General features: G+C 32.3%; 1 protein-coding gene across 1 annotated transcript in view; it reads right to left on the bottom strand.

Moving 5' to 3' along the window:
* Nucleotides 1-5,957: 5,957 nt before the first annotated feature.
* The window catches only part of LOC110034096 (50S ribosomal protein L6, chloroplastic), a 16,188-nt gene continuing 9,483 nt past the window's right edge, over nt 5,958-12,662 (bottom strand). Inside the window, exon 4 of the mRNA XM_020738358.1 lies at nt 5,958-6,295. The gene's annotated coding sequence lies outside the window, so the exon portion shown is untranslated. The remainder of the gene's footprint in view (nt 6,296-12,662) is intronic.

Below are 12,662 nucleotides of genomic sequence, written 5' to 3'. Positions count from 1 at the left end.
GAAGCAAGCGAGATATATATATATATATATATACCTGGCGTAATTATGGTTTTTAGGTGATGTTATTCAATTATTGAATATGAAGCAAATAAAATGACTATAAAAATCAAAAAGAAAATGTTATCAGCACATCTGATTCCATCCATGACAATAAACTTCACTTTCATTATTCATATTAATTAATTCCATCTGTGACATTAAACTTCACTCACATTATTCATATTAATTACATATATCCATCATAGATTAAACATCACATTAATACATGCATAAGTACGATCATTAGAGCGTTTGTTGATGGGTTATTGGTACGGGACCGCAGCGTCGGTGGGGAAGGGTTACTGATGAGTTATTGCCAGATTAATGGAGATGTGATGAGGGAAGTTATTGACACGGGACAGCGGGGTTATTACAAAGTTATTAGAGGTTATGCAGAGGTTATTGTACGGGACTGCAGCGTCAGTAGGGAACAATTACTGATGAATTATTGCGGGGTTTTTGGAATATTATTGGAGATGTCACGTGGAAGTTATTGACGCAGGGCCTCACGGTTATTACAAAGTTATTGGAGCTATGCGGAGGTTATTGGTACGGGACCGTGGAGTTATTAAAGGGTTATTGAAGATGTCACGTGGAGGTTATTGGAGCGGGATCGTGAGGTTATTACAAAGTTAGCAAAGGTTATGCGGATGTTATTAGGGCGAGATCGTGGAGTTATTAAAGTGCTATTGGAGATGGTTATTAATGGGTTATTGGAGATGTCCCACGAAGGTTATTGGAGCGAGACCTCAGGGTTATTAGGAAGTTATTGGAGGTTATGCAAAGGTTATTAGGTCGGGACCGCAAAGTTATTGAAGGGTTATTGGAGATGTCACACGGAGGTTATTAGAGCGGGACCCGCGGGGTTATTACGAAGTTATTGAAGGTTATGCGGAGGTTATTAGGGCGAGACCATAGAGTTATTAAAGGGTTATTGGAGATATCACGCGAAGGTTATTGGAGCGGGGTCGTGGGATTATTATGAAGTTAGTGGAGGTTTATGCATAGGTTATTAGGGCGGGACCGCAGAGTTATTAAATGGTTATTGGAGATGTCATGCATATGTTATTGGAGCGAGACCCGCGGGGTTATTACGATGTTATTGGAGGTTATGCGGATGTTATTAGGGCGGAAACGCGAAGTTATTGGAGGTTATGCAGAGGTTATTTAGACTAATCGTGGGGTTATTAAGAAGTTATTGGAGGTTATGCAAGTGTTATTGGAGTGGGGCCGTGAAGTTATTATGAAGTTATTGGAGGTTATGCAGAGGTTATTAGAGCGGAACCACGGCGTTATTGGGGAGCAGTTACTAGGGGTATTGAGACATCATTTAAGAGTTTTTGCGGCTTTTTTAAGGGCATTTTAAGAACAATATAGGAATCTAATGTCTATTGTTATTATTTTTGGACACACATTGAATATTTTGTGCTAAGAATTATATCTCACGTATTGAATCCATCATCATGTCAGTATATGATTCCTTGGACCGTGAAGTAAAGAAATTTTGCAATGTATCAATAGTTTTTTAGCATAAGTTTATGTCTATGTATCACCATATTGGTTATCATTTTCTATTATATACCAACCTGTGAAAATCAGGCATTGAACACAGATTTGAATCACATAGGAATGGTTTTGGTTCTTCGTTTGATGAAGCTTCTTTCAGCTTTCTTGTATTTCATGTTCATGGTTGGAAAAAACTTATTGTTAGCTGAAAATAAAAAAACAGATTGGAATGGAAGAAATATACCTTTTGCTCTCTTCTTCGTCTCTCAATACCCATTTAGCCTGGAATTAGATATTGCCTTAAGGCGCATTTAGGTGAGATCATTCAAGTTCGATTTATTATTCACTAGTTTTTTATTCTTTTTTGGTTGTTTCCTGGACTGAGAACCTCTCCCACTTATTATGTCATAAATATCCAATGATGTTTTTTTCATGGAGTCCGTCATGCACTGCTCAGCTTCTGAATTCCCATGTGCTTTATTAGTAATTTGGTATGCAAATTTTTGCATGTGTGTGTGGAATATTATGCCACTTTTATTAGCATTGCACATTTGTGATTGTTGTAGATGCTTATATCCATAACTTTTGTATACATTTCTTTTTACATTTGCAGATCAACTTAATAGGAGATATTTATTTGGTATCTTTTTTATATGTAGAAAGTTGAGGACTCGTAGAGAGTTTGCATATAATAGCCCCATCATTTCAAACTTTTTGCAGTTGCACTCAGTATACAAATTGAACTTGTCGAAATTAGCAACCCAAGGTGTGTTTGTCAAGTGATCATCCAAATTCTTAATAAAAAATTCAAATTTAAATTACAGAGAAATGTAATTGAAGATCACATGATTCGTGTATAAACTCTTCCTCAAACATTGAGTACAACTTCCTTGAGTAAAATGCAGTTGTCTGACTCAATATTGGGTTGCTTCTGGCGACGGGAGTAATCACAAATTGATCACATTTGATATTTTCAAGGCCCAAAAATAATTTATAATAGAACTTGTGGACTTTGAGACAACATGACAAATATTATTGGTTGACTCACTTTTTTGGGTCGATAAAATTCTCATTTCAAATATATCCTTATTAAAAGCTGTTGATCACTTATGTCTAATATTATACATATCATCTAGGTGTAGATTACCCTTCTCAATCACCACCTTTCATGTATAATCAAACTCCTCATCAAAGTTGCATTTGCTCATAAACTTATAAAAAAGATCGGTCACTGTCTTATTCGACACCCCATAGTGAACATTTAATGAAAATTTCTTGTATATGTGTCACTGATTTAGCAAAATGTCTTCTATGACTCTAGTCATCGTCTGATCCTGATCAGTGTAGATTGTCAGTCATTTGATTTTTTTCATCCATGATACAGATAAAAGTTCTAAATAGCCATTTAGATACATCTACCGTCTCATCTGACAAGAATCCAACTCCAAAGAAAACATTATGTCAATTGTGGATAACACTAATAAAATGAGCATAATATAAATTATATTTATTTAGTCTATAACTAGTATAAAAAATAATGACATCGCTAAAGCAGTCATAATCAAGTTTGGACGTGTCTTCACTCCAAAAAAAACTTTTCAGCCCACCACTCTCATCAATTTTGAAGTCTCACGCAAACATGGAATCCTCAGCCCGCCTCTTTGTGAACAAATGCAATAAAGAATTGGTGTCGCCATTTTCAATTCTAGAACTCTTCTCTCTTTGAATGAAATTGAAGACTTCTTGCTTTGTGCCTTCTAAATTCTCCACTCCCCCAACTTCTGTAGCAAGAATGTTAAATGCGTGTGTAGCTCTTAAAGCGTATGTAGCTCTTATCTCTGACTGTGTCATCGATTTGAGCACATCTGCATTAACTTTGCCTATCTTTCTGCTGGAACATAGAAAGTGCTTACACTGAAGTTCGCCAATGAGTAGTTATGAGATTCTATAAATTTTTTGACTGTTTAATTACCTTGATCATCAATTGTGTATCGAATCATTGCCAGACAAACAAGTCTTGTGTCCACTTTTTTGTATTTAACAGTCTCTGTGATTTTCATATTTTTCTTGAAACTTGCTTTTCCACATACGAAGTCCTTCGTCTTAAGATTCTTGGAGTTAGGCCAAAAAATAGTGTGCTCCTTGCGAACACTAAATCTCATATGATGAATGTAAGCACAATATACTTCATAAGCTTATTTCTCATTGTGGACCACCGTGTGAAGTAATATGTTTGCAGTTGGGTTAGTACAGTTATCTCCACCCTCACCAAACTGCACAGTAGAGAATGTTAATCTTAAAAACATCTAAAATATAAATGACCTTGGATGGCTTGGTACACTTACCTGACAGCTCAAATATAATCTTAAAAACAACTGAACAACAGTACTTGATATGTTAATCTTAAAATCAGTTGAACAATAGTGTAAAGTACTTCATATGCTTCTTCCATAATAAGGGTATGATAAGTTAAAAAAAAACACTCAAGATAAATCTCCTCCATTAAACCCTAATAATAACATCTGAAAAAACAACTCCAAAAACAAACACCTCCATAAACATACACATACAAAAAACCACTTAACCCTAATAATAACAACGCCCTAAAAGCGCATAACACTTCAAAAAACAACTGAAAAAATGTCCTAAAAAAAAAAACATATAAAAACAAACCTCCATTTCCATCTCATGTGTTTCTCTGTTTGTGGGATACATCTCTTCTATTTCATACATAAAGGAACTATTTTTGTAATCCATCTTCGAGAGGTCAGGTCGGGTGCAGGAGTAAATGTCATCGGCAAATATGGCGTGCAAAATAGTAAACCCTAGCAGATGCGTCCAAAAAATGATTCACGCAAGCAAAATATTTGACCTTTTAGTGCATCAAAGGCTTCGTCCGGACCGGGTCGGCGGGTCATGCACAAAAAAATTGATTTTTTTAATATTTTAAGTGGTGGGCTTGCTGTAGCACACGGGGTGTCATTCTATTGGTTTCCACACGCAGAACTGCGTATATTCTCCGTATAGAAAATTTTCCCCAGCTTAGGGCTCGTTTGAGAGGACATCTAGCCTTTGTTTAGTCGCAAAAATAGTTGAGAGAATGTTGTCATTCGTTTGGTTGATCGGCTTCTCCAGAAACATGTCAGCCGCAACCGCAACGTTATTTTTAGTCGTTCTGGGATCACACCTTTGGTCCTCCAATCCACCGTTTAGAACCACCGTTCTGATTCTAGGAATACAAATTTCCAAAAAAACCCTGCAATATTCTCCTCCTCATCCTCCATGTCTCCGTCATCCATCCCCACCAACACTTCGTGGGCAGGCGAAAGAAGTGAAGGCAATCCACCTTCATTTCATCCAGTTATCGCAACAGTAGATCATGGCGCAACAAATGGAGAATCAAGATCGAGAACAACAATGGTACCGGATTCTGCCGCCACCTCCAAAGGTTGGATGTATAAGGAAAGCATGAAGGAGCGACATGCTCGGCAAGTTCCTGCACAGGTAATACCATGAAGCAAGCGAGAGGGGAGATAGAGACAAGAAGAGGAGTTCCTCATTAAAGAAAAATGGATTGCGATTGGAGTTAGTTGGTAGTGCGTTAATTGTAGTTGATAAGATTAGAAAGGGTTATTATATTCTTTTTAATTCAAATGTTATAAATAATAGAGACAAGAAATTTTTATATTCAAACAGTAATATTACTTTATAAAATGGAAGTTCTTAACACATTTTTTTTATGTTGCGTATAAAGTTGCTTTTCTGAAAAATTAAACTCCCTCAAATAAGCCCTTAGGCCCGATTTGAGAACGGAGCATTGCTCTGTTTCGTTGTAGGGAACAACGAGAAAATTCTTCAAACCTATTCGTTACTGTCACATCTCGGGTCCAGAAGGCAGACCAACAACACGGGGCATGATGAAAAGAATCAAATTTTGTATTCTTAAAACGAAAATAGTATGAAGGTAAAAATAGAAATAAATAAGAAATAAATTTATGTTATTTCATAAATAAGAATACAATTGATACAAATGAAAGAAAACTAGATAAGTGAAAGAAATTAAAATGAAAATAGGGAAACATTTATCCAGATTTAGAAAGAAAAAACAATAACTTATACGAAACATGAATAAATACCAACAGTAAATATAAAACTGGAAAGATTACTCCAGTGGAGACAACCATGCTGGTGGTTGAATATAACATGTTCTGTAAAATAGCAAGAAGTGAGTTTTACAAGCAAAATGTTACAACCAACTCGATGCAACCCCATCATATTGAGACAGGTCGCATCGTTTTAAGGTTATAACAGATAATTTTTTACTCAAAATCGATTTGGAAGGAACCTTAATTACTTATTTTTCTCCAATTTATCATAAACAAATAACCACTAATATCTTCAATTATTATAAAATAAAAATATCCAAACCTCATTCAAATCATATTACAATACAATAAAATAAAATACGTACAACAATCATGATTTAATCTATCTATCATCAAAATATAAACATCCCAATGACTATCAAAAACATAAAACTAAGGTACAAACATACTTAATATCAGACTCTCACAAGTATACAAAAGTCTCTACTCAATCTGAGCATTACCCTTCAATTTAGCCACCAAACTAGCAAATTGAGTCATAGAATTTAATAGGAAGAGCTCCCACTATACTGTACATTGCCCCAACTTAACTGGAACTCTGCCATCTATCACACTGGAGATCCATAATTACCCCGTACTTGCACCTGACATACATATGCAATAACTTAAAATAACATAAATAAAATAAATGATAAAAAAAAATTAATCTTAAACTACCCAAAACTCTTACACTCATCTACTAATCAATCCTTTGACTCTGGTTATAAATTAATTCCTCCAAATCTATTGGTCTGATACAAAAAATTCTATCACAGCATAACTCGATGCAACCAGATATATTGAGGTTGGTCACATCGTGTCGAGGTCATAACAGATAATTTATTACCCAATATCTATTTTGAAAGAATCTTATTTACTTATTTTTCTTCAATTTATCATAAACACAGAACCACTAATATTATCAAATATTATAAAATAAAAATATCCAAATATCACTTAAATTATATCAATATACAATATAGAGAAACATATATAACAATCATGGTTTAATTTCTCTATTATCAAAATATATAAATCACTATGATTATAAAAAATATAGCTCTACGGTCCTGACATATCTTATACCAAGCTCTCACTAGTAACACAAAAGTCCCTACTTAACTTGAGCTTTAAACTTTCATGAAACAACACATGCGAGTGAAGCAGGGGTGAACAAGCACAGCTTAGTAGGTTACCCAAAAGCTACTGCAGTTTTCAGTAATAAAAATAGACATGCATTTATAGAAAATAAATTAAACATAGTGGAATCTCATGTAGAATATCTATCACAACATTAGTATAAGAAATTATAACTGCAATAGACATGTGTTGAGTAACAACATAAACAACATGATATCACAAATATAGGAAAATAACATGAAAAAAAAATTATTTCTTTATTTGAATTATTTTAAAATTTTCTCTTCACCTCTGATACCTCCACTTTCACTTATATCTCAACTTGTTCATTTTTCCTCTATGACTTTTTATACCTCAACTTGTTCACATCTATTCAAGCGTATCAAAATCACAAATGGATAATTATATATGTGTAAAGCCCTTATAACTCCATTTAACCGCATAAAACATACAACCGTCCTACCACAACCACCTGCACTTCTTTCATTTTTATTATTTTTGGCACATATATAGGATACAAAGGCATCCAAATGCTAGTAATTTTGAAAAAAAAACAAATATCACAATATGTTATAAAAATTTGTACAAACCAGTAGGTAAGAATGATAATATAATTTGCGAATGAAATAAATTTACATATATTGACAAGCAAAATTTATAAAACTACTTATATAAAATATTCAGAATAATATTTCAAGCATTTATTATTATATACCAAATTTATTAGGTTTAACACACTTGCCAGAATATAAAAAATATTGTACGACAAAAGGTACCTAGCGATAAATAAATATTTTATGTTGATATGCACAACTCGGTCTAATCTACAATATATAAAAAATTGCTCGGTGAAAAGTTTGTAAATCTCAGCAGATCTGAGTTTGTATACAACTTTTACAAATAAAATACCAAAATTTTACGAAAAAGTAATGAAACAAAAATTTGAAGTAGGCTAATAATAGCCTACCTAGAGCCAGATATTTTTCCTAACCAGCCTAACGAACAAAATCAACCCTAAGGATCGCACTCTCTATGCGTCTCTATTATAAGGGAAATGGGAAAAACGATAAGCATGGAAATGAATTCCTGTAATGTTTTAAGACAATTACAATAAGAGGATATTTTTTATTAAATAAAGGATATAAAGATAAATTTTGAATTATTATTTTTATTAATTAAACATTTTCCTGAAAACTTCTTATATTTTGAAATATACAAATCTAAAAAATATGGAAAGAAAAAAGGTCAATACATAGAAAAATATGTTTAGAATATACCGGTGAAAACGGTTTGTAAAACAGATACTAGATAGCTCAAGAAAATCCACTTGTATATGGATGCACGAACTACTTGAGAAAGAAATTCAATAAGAAACCTTTTATTTTCCTGTTTATGAAGTTCATAAAAATAAGCAAAATATGCTCAAAATATAATCAAGTGCACTCTATAATCAGGTGAATATATCTTATAAATCAGGCATTAAACAAAAGTACTAAAATTTGACAAATAAATTGAGCATAAAATTAACTCCAAAAATTTCAAGAAAATTATTAAACATAAAATATACATGCAAAACATCCGAAATCCTAAAATTAGTATACTACATTAGTAGTTGTTACTAGGGGTGTAAACGAACCGAACACGAACGAACAAAGCTTGTGTTCGTGTTCGGTTCGTTTAAAATTTAGTTTGTTTGAAATAAGCTCGTGTTCGTTTCTTAACGAACGAGCAATATTAATATATAAAAATAATATTATATATTAATTATATAACTTATATTATATAAATATTCAATATCTATATTAGTATATTACTGCTATAGTATATTAATATATTATTATTATTATTTTATTATATATTATAATTTATAAAATTTAATGTTTTAGAATATAATAAATTTTTTATATATAATTATTTTATATTATTTTATATTTCAAACAATAACGATTCGAACACGAACGAACGTATCACTGTTCGTGTTTGGTTCGTTTAACTAACCGAACGAAAAAAATTTGTTCGTGTTTGTCTCGTTTACTTATCGAACGAATCGAACACGAACTCATTGACGAACCGAACACGAACTGTTCGCGAACAACGAGCTTTTTTGACAGCCCTAGTTGTTACACAAATTCAGTAAATTACAACTATTTATTAACGCATACAAAACAAAAAAATGAACATACAATATGAATAACAAATAAAGACAATTTATTATATGTATAACATAATATGCAAAGATTATCATATGTTTATGATAATGAATAAGAGTGACTTAAACAAATGCACTTTTATGTAGATATTTACATGTTACAAAATCAGGTGTTTTTGCACAGATGTGATTCATCAATCATTTAATACTATGTGATAATACATAATTTCAATATATGTGTGTGTGTTTGATTTAATACGACATCCTGAAACAAAAAAGGTAGGCACTAATCCCATGAAAATTCACTGATTTATTTGAGGACCTGTCGATCTAGCTAGTCATAACAAAAGAGTTTAATAACGACATAATATTATTGAAATATCTGTTATATTTCATGCATCACAATCAAAACACAAGAATATAACTACAAATGCTCACCAATATTTATTAACAATTAGGAAACAACTAATGGGATCTATCACATCAAAGATCTAACAGAAAAAATAAATATGGAAATCATAGAATGTGAACAATTAAACACAAATGTAAGCAGCAATAAAATAAAATTAATTATACATTAAGTTTATTATGGCCAAAAATAGAAAAACTACAAATATATGAACAAAATTTAAAAGGTACAGATCACAACGCTACTATTAGCTAGGAATTAGCAATGAAAATGCCCCCAACTAAAAAGCGTATGTTTATTCCATAATAAAGAGTAAATACTTACCTTGAGGCGGCAAACATGATACCTCTACAAATTTAACGGTTCGACCATATATATCCTACATCAATTAACAATAAAACAAAATAATTATTCAATTAAGTTTTACTATTAAATCAGGTATAACCTAAACGACATTCATTATTACTATTATTATTATTATTATTATTATTATTATTATTATTATTATTATTATTATTATTATTATTATTATATTTTTTTAAGTAAGAAGTTATGAACTTTAACCTAGCAAATATAATTAAAATAATATCTTATTTTTGTTTCAGGTTTGACGGGAAAGAAAAACTTTTGATTTCTAACAAAAATTTTGGGGGATTTGTATGCATCACATCTATCCCTAATAATAACAAAAAAAATTTCATTAAATCTTGTAGGTTCTTAAAACCTAATTTTCCTTTGTTTGCCTTAAATCCAGGATTCAACAAAACACATTGAAAGGAGCGCATTTTCTGTCTGGACTTCTGATGTAGCTCTACGTGCGGCGTAGAATATTCCTGAGTTATTTTCATATTATTTTCAATAATCCTGAAATAACCCAGAAATAACTCGCGGTCTTTATCTTTTAGTTATTTCTGGGTTATTTCAGTATCATTGAAAATAAACCAGAAATAACCTGAAAATAGCTCAGAAATAATTTTGGCTGCACGTAGAGCTACGTCAGCTGTCCGCACATAAAAATTGGGGCATTGAAAGACGGATTTATGGGATCCAAAGAGGTTGTGCTTGCGGTTGCCTTCCTCGATGGTTTTAGGTATAAGCCAGTGGAAGGAGCAGGTTGTCATTGCACGCCGCTACCTTCTGGACTAGCTCTAACTACGACAGTACTTCGAGGGTTTCGGGCATGAAGCCAATGGTTATGGGCGGCGAAATCGTGAGAGAGGGAGGTTATGCCCTTAGTCATCTTTTACAGGCGTTAAGGCGATGCGATCGACGATTCGAGAAGCGGCAGGCAAGGGCGAGAGGAAGAACAAGCTAAGTTTGCAACAGTCTGAATTAGGAAGGTCGTGAGAAGGAAAGGAAATAAGTTCGCGTAATAACAAAACAAAAAAGGAATTTTTGGTGCTTACACGTACATCATGTACTTATTAGGCTTTTTTTCTCCCTCAATAACAAATAGTGCTTCTCTAATTATAGGAGAATAATTACTTTAAAATGATCATTATACCCCTTCCCCCCTTGTCAGGACCTGCCTTGGGGATTGAAATTAACCAAGATGGTAACAGACGGTCAGACGATAAAAATCGATTCTCTGCTATTCTATTTTTATTATTAACAATTCAATATTCAAACAAAAACATAGATAAGCCACTAAAAAAATAATAAAATTAATAAGTAAAAATTGTACATTTCAGATTGTTGTTTCCGCCTTCTATATACATTTGATCCTCTCCTATTCATCTTAATTAAAAGCTTAAACCTGAAAAATGTTAAAACAACATAATGAGTTATCTAAAAATAATTCATGAGTAATTATACTTCTAAACTACAATAATCCAAGGAAAAAAACTCAACATGCATGTTGTCTTTTATATCTATATAAAAAGTCCTTTACTATACTAATATTTTATAGAACATCTTTGAATATACAAATACATGCATCAATGATCTTTTTTAAATGAAAATATTTTAAATTTTTATATGCATTAACTTTCGGTTTATTTTTACTTTATATTCTTTACATACACATATCGTTAAAACAACCTAACACACCATTGGCCGATATTATTATGTCGACTCCCGTCGGTATAGTGATTAGCGATCTACATATCGCAATTGTCTAAGATGGAAAAGACATTACTTGCCCCTAACCGATATTATCCGGTCGGCACGACAGTTAATAATATAAACATTACAATTGTTTGAAGAGGTAAGCTCTGGTCTACTCGTCTCTGACTAATATTATCTTATTGACACAACGGTTAGCAAACCAACTATCACAATTATCTGGGGTGATAGAAAAACATTTACACGCACGGTTACACTAGTGTCCCCTGTCTATACCATTAAGGCGTGACATCCTCCTATGAACATGCACATACAAGCATCCATGTATATCATACTTTCATTTCATCATTCAAAACATACATTACTTTCCTGTGAGACTTGTATTTATTACTAAATCATACAGTTCTACTAAAATCTATAACATATATATCTAGTCAAACAATGAACTAACCTATACATCTTTATTAGAATATATAAATCGTGTAGCAATCTGATATCCTTATAAATTAAATCATTATACAACCATTAAGAAAACAACATTTAACATGCATATAACATGCTGACCATATGAAGAATTATAAATAATTTAACTTCATTGTGCAATTATTTAGCATACATAATTTCCTATCTTATAGTATGAAGAATATATTATAATCTAAATCTTACTAGAATAGATGAAGTCGAACATACATAAAAGAAATGATGAAAATTACTGAAATTCAGAAACACAATTACTCATCTTGATTAAAGAGACATTTGAAACACTTATCCTGCACTTCACTTCCGCTAATGTTTTGACCTCTATATCCTTTAATTCAGCTCGTTGATAAAATAAAATCTCTAAAATTAATACATAAAATTTTTTTATGTTCAATTAACACCACATTTAATTAACTGTTTTACGTAATTAATACATAGAACTTATAAATCTTTAACTTATCCCTCTTGAATGTCTTTTTTCATTCCACTCCCCCCCACACACACCCACACACACACACACACACACACACACATCCATCCATCCATCCAGACATACATACATCCATCCATCCATGCATACATGCATGCATGCATGCATGTTAGGCCTAAATAAAAGAAAAAAAAAAAATCCATCCATCCATCCATCCATACATCCATCCATCCACACACACACACACACAGATCTATCTATCTATCTATCTATCTATCTATCTATCTCTTTTTCTCTCTG

Source organism: Phalaenopsis equestris, unplaced genomic scaffold, assembly GCF_001263595.1.
Source record: "Phalaenopsis equestris unplaced genomic scaffold, ASM126359v1 Scaffold001343, whole genome shotgun sequence".
Classification (NCBI taxonomy): Eukaryota; Viridiplantae; Streptophyta; class Magnoliopsida; order Asparagales; family Orchidaceae; genus Phalaenopsis; species Phalaenopsis equestris.
The sequence above is the reverse complement of the archived record's forward strand: the minus strand, read 5'-3'. Positions and strand labels throughout refer to the sequence as shown.